We start from the raw sequence: 9,189 nt of genomic DNA, 5'->3' as shown, positions 1-9,189 counted from the left end.
TGAGTGACACACCCTTGCATTCTGTTTGAGCTTGCTTTTCTGGTTGTATGCTTGTAGCCATTCGTGGCTCGCATACGGTGCTCGGCAAGTCCCCAGCTACGATCTGTGCGGCAAAAGCGCACATTTTTGGCACCGCTGCCGGGGAGTTGCCCTGCACCAAGCTCCAGTTTGCAGCTCGGGCTGCTGTGTGAAGTTTAATTTACACTGTAGGAAAGGCGACTGTGTGTTTGTTGTTGAGGTATTTTCGTGTCTTGCAATCTGTTTCTGCAATTTGTCTTCTGCATTTCTATTTTTTTTGTTATTTTTCCACTCCGCGTGTGGGCGTGCGTTCTGTTCTCTGGTTTTCTGCGTGCGAGGGGGGATTTCTGAATCCTCAGTAGGCCTGCGCTGTGTGTGAACTGCGTCGCGGCAAAGTATGAACCCTAGAAAGAAACCTTAGAAAACTTACCCCCTCCCAAAAAAAGGAGAAAATTAATTTCCAAAAAAATAAAAAATAAAAAATAAAAATTTATTTAAAAAAAACCAAACGTGTGAAGAGAAAAGATTTTTCAATTGGAAAAAAAAATTTGAAAAGAAAAAACTCCCAATTGATCCCGACCCCGGCCTCGGTCTCGATCTTTTGATATATATATATAGGAGAGTGAGCCTCCATAGCTTTCTTTCAAGTGAGAGCTTATGGGAAGTTGTGCTCTATATGTAGCCCACCCCCCAAGGAGTAAAGTGAGCATGTGGGATAAAGCCCTCACCCTTTCCTCCACAAGCAAATAGGCTTTCGCCCCTTCCCCCCAAGGGAAACGGACTGTTTTGAGGACTACAGGAGCTCTAGATAGGCGAACACGGTGCTGTAAAGCACACTAGGACCCTTTGAACGATACGCTCATTTTGAGCTATCACACACCCTAGTCCAGGTTCGACCATAAGTAAGGGGGTCATAAACGGGTTAAAAACAATCTAAAAACAAGTAAAAACGGGGTGCGAAATACCCAAGAAACCACTTGTGTGGACTTCAAGGGTAGTTACCAACGCACGTAGGGTACCCACGTCACATGCATCTACGCTCTGGTCGGGTGCTGGAGTCTGAGCCACTAGAAAGCGTTTCGGTTTACGCAGGCTCACACCATCCCTCCACGTTGGCATCTTGGCCTTCGGCTGGAACCCAAGGGAGTGCAACCCAAGATCCACGAATAGTGGATAGTGACTCGTTCTCTGACTCAGAAGCCATGGAAGGGCACCTTACCAAGAACCCTGAGGAGACAAGCCAAAACATGCGAGGTTGGGCCCCACAACCCGGATCTAGCATGTTTAGTCGTCTAATAGAGACCTTTAGTAGAGCTACACGCTCTGAGCATGCGACAAGTGAAGTAAATGAAGAAGGAGGGGTAGTAGATTCACCATTCACATCTTATGTAGACCCTACCCTCCCAAAGAGTGTCCATGTGGATATTCTACCCACTTTGTTTAATGAGGGCCCTACTGAGCTACCAACTTCCAATGCTCTTCCTAAAGTAGAGGTCCCTAGAATCCAATCCATAAGAAGTGACATTGCGTCCACTTCAAGAGAACCGTTTGGCACACCAAGTCTGGATGGGATATTTCTCAATGAAAATTGGGAATATGATCTACACACAGAGACTCTAACTGACCTATACACGGGTTACACATACCATGTAGGTTGGTTAGAAGTCCTACGATCTACATCTAGCGCCACTAATCTAGAGGAGCAACAACAAATGATATGTGAGGTTATTCATAGAATTATCCAATTTGAGAGGCAAAATAGGGGAGTAAACTTAGTTTCCACTGGCCCTATGAGATTTTTGGATACGGGCAAGGTCAAACAACCAACCCTATCACAATTGGAGACTCCCTTGGTGAGTCCCATAGACCCTTCGTATGTTGTTTCGCCTGGAGTCTCAATGCAGGTTGAGCCCACGAGCAGTAACTTTAGCTTTCCAACCTTGGCTCAACTTTCTATTAAGGAATCCACAATGCCTACCCCAATGATGAGCATGACAGAAAGCGCACTTGTTACCACTGTAGTTAGTACGACACCACTACCTAGTGGAACAGTACCTACAACAGTGCGTGCCAGTGCCTATCGACCCTATGTACCTATCGCTACTCATGCTCATGTAGCTCCTACGCCTCTTAGTATGTCAATGGCGTATGCTCCAAGCTATTGACGCTCATCGGAAGATAATTGGGGACAATACCTCCAAAGTGTCATGTGGTGTATTCCGCAACCTCATGACGTCGCCCAATTAGAAATCGAAGAGAAGCCGAAACTAAGTCGTACTGCAAGAAGGCGGCAAAACCAAGAGTTAGCTCAGCAGCAAAAGGAGGCGAAATTGAAAGAAAAAAGCCTGGCACAACAAGAACCAGTAGACTTACACCCCGCACGCGAGCATTTCAAATCATTTACCACAGGGGAACGTAAAGTGGTCTACACAAAAGCCCAACGAACGCCTACCAATGGGAGTAGCGGTGTCTACGATGGCCCTGCGGTAGTTAAGAAGATAGACTTAGCAGATCCGGGTGAGGAGTCTAAACCAGTTTTTATTGCTCAAGACCTCACCAAGGCGAAAGAAGCTGCACTTACGAAGCTTCTTAAAGAATTCAAGGACATATTTGCTTGGACATATCATGATATGAAGGGTGTTCCACCCTCGGTGGTGCAACACACGATTCCAATGATTAGCACTGCTAAACCAGTCCAGCAATGTCCCTACCCAATGAATCCTAAGTACGCAAAGATTGTACAAGAGGAAATTGAAAAGCTTGTAAAATGTGGATTCATATACCCTATTGAGCACTCAGAATGGGTTTCTCCGATAGTCATCGTACCAAAGAAGAATGGGAAACTCAGAGTGTGTGTTGATCTCAAAAAGGTTAATGCAGCCACCAGAAGGGATCATTACCCCTTGCCATATTCTGAACATGTGCTTGAAAGAGTGGCAGGCAAAGAGGCATTTAGCTTTTTAGATGGGTACCCGGGTTACAATCAGATCACAATTGCAGTCGAGGACCAAGCTAAAACAGCATTTATCATGGAGTTTGGAGTGTTTGGCTTTCGCGTCATGGCTTTTGGCTTGACCAATGCACGTGCAACATTCCAACGATTGATAAACACGGCCTTTAAGGAATATCTAAGGGACTTCTGTGAAGCTTTCTTAGATGATCTTTGTGTTCATTCCTCTTGGGATGAGCACTTGTGTTTACGAAAAATATTTGAAAGGTGTAGATTATATCGCATCTCCTTGAATCCTTTCAAATGCCAATTTTGGGTTAAACACGAAGTTATCTTAGGGCATATAGTGTCCAAAAATGGGATTTCCATGGACGAGAGTAAAATCAAGCTCATTCTGGAACTGCCACCACCCACCAACTACAAGGGAGTCCAACGCTTTATGGGCCACGTTGGTTATTATCGAAGGTTTATTCTCTTCTTCGTCGAGATAGCTCGACCATTGTATAAGCTTCTCATCGAGTTTATTTGGACCGAAGAATGTGACCGTGCCTATGAGCTATTAAAGAAGGCCTTGGCGAGTGCTCCAATCTTGAGAATGCCTAACTGGGATTTACTCTTTCATGTGTATATTGATGCATCAAACTTTGCTATTGGGTGTGTGTTAACTCAACCTGGAGAACACAAGCTAGACTACCCCATTAGCTTTGCCAGTCACCAGTTGAACGATGCTGAGATGAAATACACCACTACGGAGCGAGAAGGGTTGGCAATGATATATGCAGTAAGGAAATTTCATTATTACCTCCTTGCCACCAAGTTTGTTTTTTATGTGGATCATCAAGCGTTGTTGTATCTGGTAAACAAACCATGCTCCACATGAAGAATCACACGATGGCTATTGATTCTTCTTGAGTTTGATTTCACTGTTGTCGTGAGACTTGGCAAGAAACATGTTATGGCTGATCATTTGTCTTGCATACCTAATGGTGAGGCTCCTACGGGGGTTGATGATGACTTACTTGACACTTCCCTGTTCATGGTGGAGACAATGCCTGAATGGAGTGAGAAGATTGTTAACTTTTTGGTTAATGGCTTTCCACCCAAGGAGCTTCGTAAAGATCTAGCTCGAAAGCTGATCAAAGAATGCGAACCCTATTGCCTGATAGCCGGGACTCTTTATAAAAGAGGAAAGGATGACGTTCTTAGGCGTTGTGCCCGAGAGGATGAGTATCTATACATTTTGCAAGAGGCACATATGGGCGTAGCCGGTGGTCACTTATCAGGAGACTTAACTGCGCGAAAGATCTTACAATCAGGGTATTGGTGGCCCACTATGTTCCAAGATGCATCACTCTTTGTGAAGGGTTGCAATGAATGCCAAAGATACAAGAAACCCTAACGGAAAGATCAAATGCCCCTACATCCGATCAAAGTAAACCAACCATTTGAAAAGTGGGGTTTAGACTTTGTAGGTCCAATTAGCCCAGCGGCCCGCAACACACAATCTCGCTATATTATTGTGGCCACTGACTATATGACCAAATGGGCTGAAGCGAAGGCGACACGTAAGGCAGATGCAAGGACAACAACCAAGTTCCTCTTTGAAAATATAATCACACGCTTCGGTTGTCCTTTTGAACTTGTGAGCGACAATGGTACGCATTTTATAAATGAAGTGATTAAGGAGCTCACAATAAATTTCATGGTATCCCATCATAAATCTACTCCTTACTATCCGCAAGCGAATGGCCAAGCCGAGAGTACCAACAAGACTTTAATCTCTGTTTTGACAAAGACAGTTGAAGCTCATCGCACGGATTGGGATCTAAAGCTTACGACAGCTTTATGGGCCTATCGTACTGCGTACAAAGTGGCTATTAATTGCACATCATTCAAAATGGTATATGGCCAAGAAGCAGTCATGCCGTGGGAATTTGTCATTCCTAGTCTTCGTGTTGCTACTCAAGAGGGTTGGGATGGTAATCCCTTAGTAGAGCGACTATATATCCTTGAGCGACTAAACGAAGAAAGACAATTGACTGTGTACAATGCCCTTGTGGAGAAGGATAGAAGGAAAAAATGGTTTGATCGCCACCTAAAGGATAAGGACATTAAGGTTGGGGATAAAGTCCTGATGTATGGAGTGCGAAACGAAAAGAAGAAGCTCAAATATGCTGGTAAGGGATCATATAGAGTATGTGAAATTACCCCGCAAGGTACCATCAGAGTGGAGACTCTCGACGGAGTTGAAACCATTGGATTCCTTAATGGGAGTAAATTCAAAAGATACTATGACCCCCTAAGCCAAGAGGAGTTATATGCAATCCATCAAAGAAGGCAGCTAAAGAACAAGCTGAGCTTAAGAAAATACAAGCGAGAGTTGAAGCCAAAGAACATCAACAGCGTGCTAGGCGCCAACGAGAAGCCAACTTGGGAATTACGCAAGTATTTTTCGAGGAGGCAGAGGAGGATTCACTGGAATCTGGCCCACCTCTAAGATACCCAATTGAGTTACAGAGTCCTTATGGGGAGGTGCTGTATAATGCATACAAGAGCTCAACACAATTTGTTATCATATGGCGTGTGGTGTCAACTTGGAAAACCACCTTTATCCAAGAGTGCTATCCAAGTTCAAGGTATCAACAAGAAGAAAACCCCTGTCTCAGGAATTTTGTACACTCCAGTTGCCTATGACAAGGGGACCGTAATTCAAAGCTTTTTGGTTATGCCTGCTAGTACCATGGAAGGCACTATAAACTTAGGGCGCAAATGGATGTTGGCCACCAAGTGCAATATCGATTGGGCAACCAGACGAGTCACAACGCAAGAACCAACACTCAGTATGACCGCGCAAAATCCCGCTCCTAAGCCATCGACTCTGGACAAAATGCTGGATAACGAAAAATCACAAAGTCCGGTGGCAAAACCATCTTTGATTGTTTGCCACCCCTCTAACGCTTCAACGCCAAGAGTGGAAACATGCAGGGTGGTCTCTAAAGCTCCGCTTACTATGCCAAAAAACACATACAAATGGGTCCCAAAAGCTTCGTTAATAGCTACTTCCCCTGCTCAATCTCGTTCAGCCACCAAGAAGCCTCGTAAAAGGAAAGCAGCTACCCACCCAAGAAAGGGCAATGTAACATCGCGATGGATCCCTAAAAAATTATTAGTAGCCCAAGGGTACTACGAGGGGAATGACCAGATTTGGGTCCCTAAACATAAGCTGAATCCCTCTACATCACCTGTAAAACCTTGCAAACCAATTGTTGCCACCCCAATGACAATTCAAGACCGCCGTGGTAAGGGAAAGGTAACAGAGTGCTCCGCACCACTTCTTCCAGAGTTAGTTTGGATTCCCAAACGATATCGATCATTACCACCTAGCTCAGGAAGGGGGGAGCCACATGAAGCTTCTAGCTCCTCATGCCAAGCACAAGCTGATATAGAAGTTTCTACATGCTCTACACCTACTCTTGTCAACACCCAACAAAAGACCAACAAAAGACCGATGAGTCTACGTCTCCCTTTGTAAAAGTATCATTGGAAACCATTTCCTCCATTCATCAATGGGAGCGTACACTAACATCTCTGCAATTGGATGTGGCCACAAGGGTCATAAAAAGCTATCTGCCCACATCACAACCTATGACCCGCTGGACAAATTGGTTCCAAGAGACTGCAACATCATTGCAAAAAATATGATCTACCCAAGGAAAGGGGGAGCATGTATTGACGCTCGACATTCTATTGCTTCCTCCCTAACCTTCTCCCCTGACCATGTAATTGCCAAATTCAAGGGGATGTATATATATAGCTTCATACATAGAAAAGAAAAGAGAAAAACAAAAAATAGTAAAAAGAGCAAGAGCACAAAAAGAGGAGAAATATCCGTATCTAATCAAGAACTAGATTGACCTGTCATAAACCTACTGATGCTATATCTGTGGTTGCAGATATGGCAGATGCATGATCATCATATACTTCATCCACTCCCACCTTTGATGAGAGGTATCATCTGTACCTTTCTCAGATATTTCACATGTGCTATTCTGTAATTGAAACTGAATGGGATTATATAGATGTACTAGCTAGAGAGGAAAATGTTGAGGAATTAGAATGGCTAATTCGCCTATTGACCATGACTGACCCCTACTCCGTAGAGGAAATATCCCCGATAGCCCAATGCTTTCCTTTTCCACAAGATGACTATCCTCGCATGGTTACATTCTTGATGAGTTTATGTGGATGGGAAAATGGAAATATCTGACAATGATGAATGGATGGATGAAACTCATGGCACTACTGAGGTTGACTTTATTTATTTGGATGATGCGGATAGAGGCTTAGCCTTAGGGCTAGAGCCAGGACTCTACAACATCCTCTTACCGTATCCTCAGTAGTAGTGTGGTGACTGGTAGGTAGGTTAGTGTTTTCAAGTTTTTTCTAGTTTGGATTCCTTAAACGAGTCTTTAATTTTTCACACTGATGTGCCTCTCGAGGTATAGTGCTTGTTAGTTGATTGTACAGGTTAAAAAGTTTGAGGTGGGTTCGCCTTCAAGTCCTGAGACTGCCGCAACGTTCATCAAAATATATCTACATCAAATTGCAAGCTGTCTCGTCAAATCAAGGAGATCTCTAATTTCAGGTGTAATTCTTCCATGCCCACTCTCTTTAATTTTTTACTGTTCAATTAATTGCATGAACTATAATGCATGACCACATGGAAATTGTCAATGTACTACTTAGTTTTTGAAGTTGCCTGACGTCCTAGTGTGAATCATTAATGGGTTTAACCTTATTGGATATATTCTTGAGAATGCATGCAGTCTTTAGTTAACCTTGGAATACGATTGTCTTAGGTCTAGGGTCAAACCATCTTAATGTTTGACACCTGGCCATGTGTGTGTTGACCTCTAGGACATAGCTTTTACCCCTTTGTCGAAAGGATGCAAGACAAATTATAGTTCAGGAGCGAAGATCAAAAGAAATAAATTAAAAAAAAAGCCTACAATAAATGGCAATACAAGTCTATGATGTGCTTTAATGTTGGCCTATCGCCTTATTGATACTTGGTAGGCGAGGAGTATTCTACTCCAGACCGATGCCTTGGGTGGTTGGTAGGGGGTAGCCTTGCCTAAGGTGAACTAATAGATTCTTGGAGAATGCTTTGTGTTAAACATGGTACCAGGATCGATGTTAGTTTTGCCTTAGGAAGGTCGCCATTGTGTTTCAAAATTGTCACGTGCATAAAGAAATAAAGGCAAAAGGCTCCTGTAACTCTGATGTTTCTTGTGTCCCTAGGCTCGTGGTATTAACTTGTTCTTAGAGTAGACACAGTGTGGTCATCTGTTTATTTATTAAGCTTGGTTATTTTCTTTGACTTAGGCTAGTTATAAACCTTGATTAACCTTTGACACCTTGCCAACTCTTGATTTACTTTCAATAATTTTAAACTCCTGTTAATTTGCTACACTAGCTCATTCATGTGACCCCTTAAACTAAGTTCTCATAGCAGCATCCATTGTGGTCTAACATGCTTGAATTTATACACTTTATATCTTTTGAATTCCAGCATACTTTCACTCTACTTCCCTGTTTTGCAGACGGTCTACCACAACAACCCTATCGAGCTTACCATACCATAGCTTCCGAGGACGGAATCTACATCAGGAAGGGGGGCATGTTAACCTATGACGGACATTGAGACGTTCTATGTTTTACGTCATTAATTTAAATATTCTGAGTCATGGGCCGAGCTTGTCGGCACCATATGTTAAGGACGATGAAGGGATTGGGTGATCGCCGATGAGAGGCGCACCTTGAATATCAGTAGGATAAGGGTTAGGATCGGTCGGCCATATATGGGCGTCCAAGTGTGAACGGCCAAGTCACCTATAAGAGTCAAATGTAACCCTAAAATCCTCATTCTCATGTGTTGTGAATACAAGAGTGCTCTTGCCTTATCTCCTTGGTTTCCTTCTCCTACGTGTGAGAGAGAGAGAGAGAGAGAGAGAGAGAGAGAGTGAGAGAGCGATCGAGCACTGTGTAGCGGCACGACGGCGGAGAGGCGGTAGAGCGGCGATGGCAGCTCCTCCTTCACGGCTGCGACGCGGGAATCCGTCAAGGCGACGGTTGAGCGGTGAGTGACACACCCTTGCATTCTGTTTGAGCTTGCTTTTTTGGTTGTATGCTTGTAGCCATTCGTGGCTCGCATACGGTGC

The sequence above is a fragment of the Cibotium barometz genome, chromosome 39 (genome assembly GCF_041138505.1).
Source record: "Cibotium barometz isolate CiBa-2024 chromosome 39, ASM4113850v1, whole genome shotgun sequence".
Taxonomy (NCBI): Eukaryota; Viridiplantae; Streptophyta; class Polypodiopsida; order Cyatheales; family Cibotiaceae; genus Cibotium; species Cibotium barometz.
The sequence above is the reverse complement of the archived record's forward strand: the minus strand, read 5'-3'. Positions refer to the sequence as shown.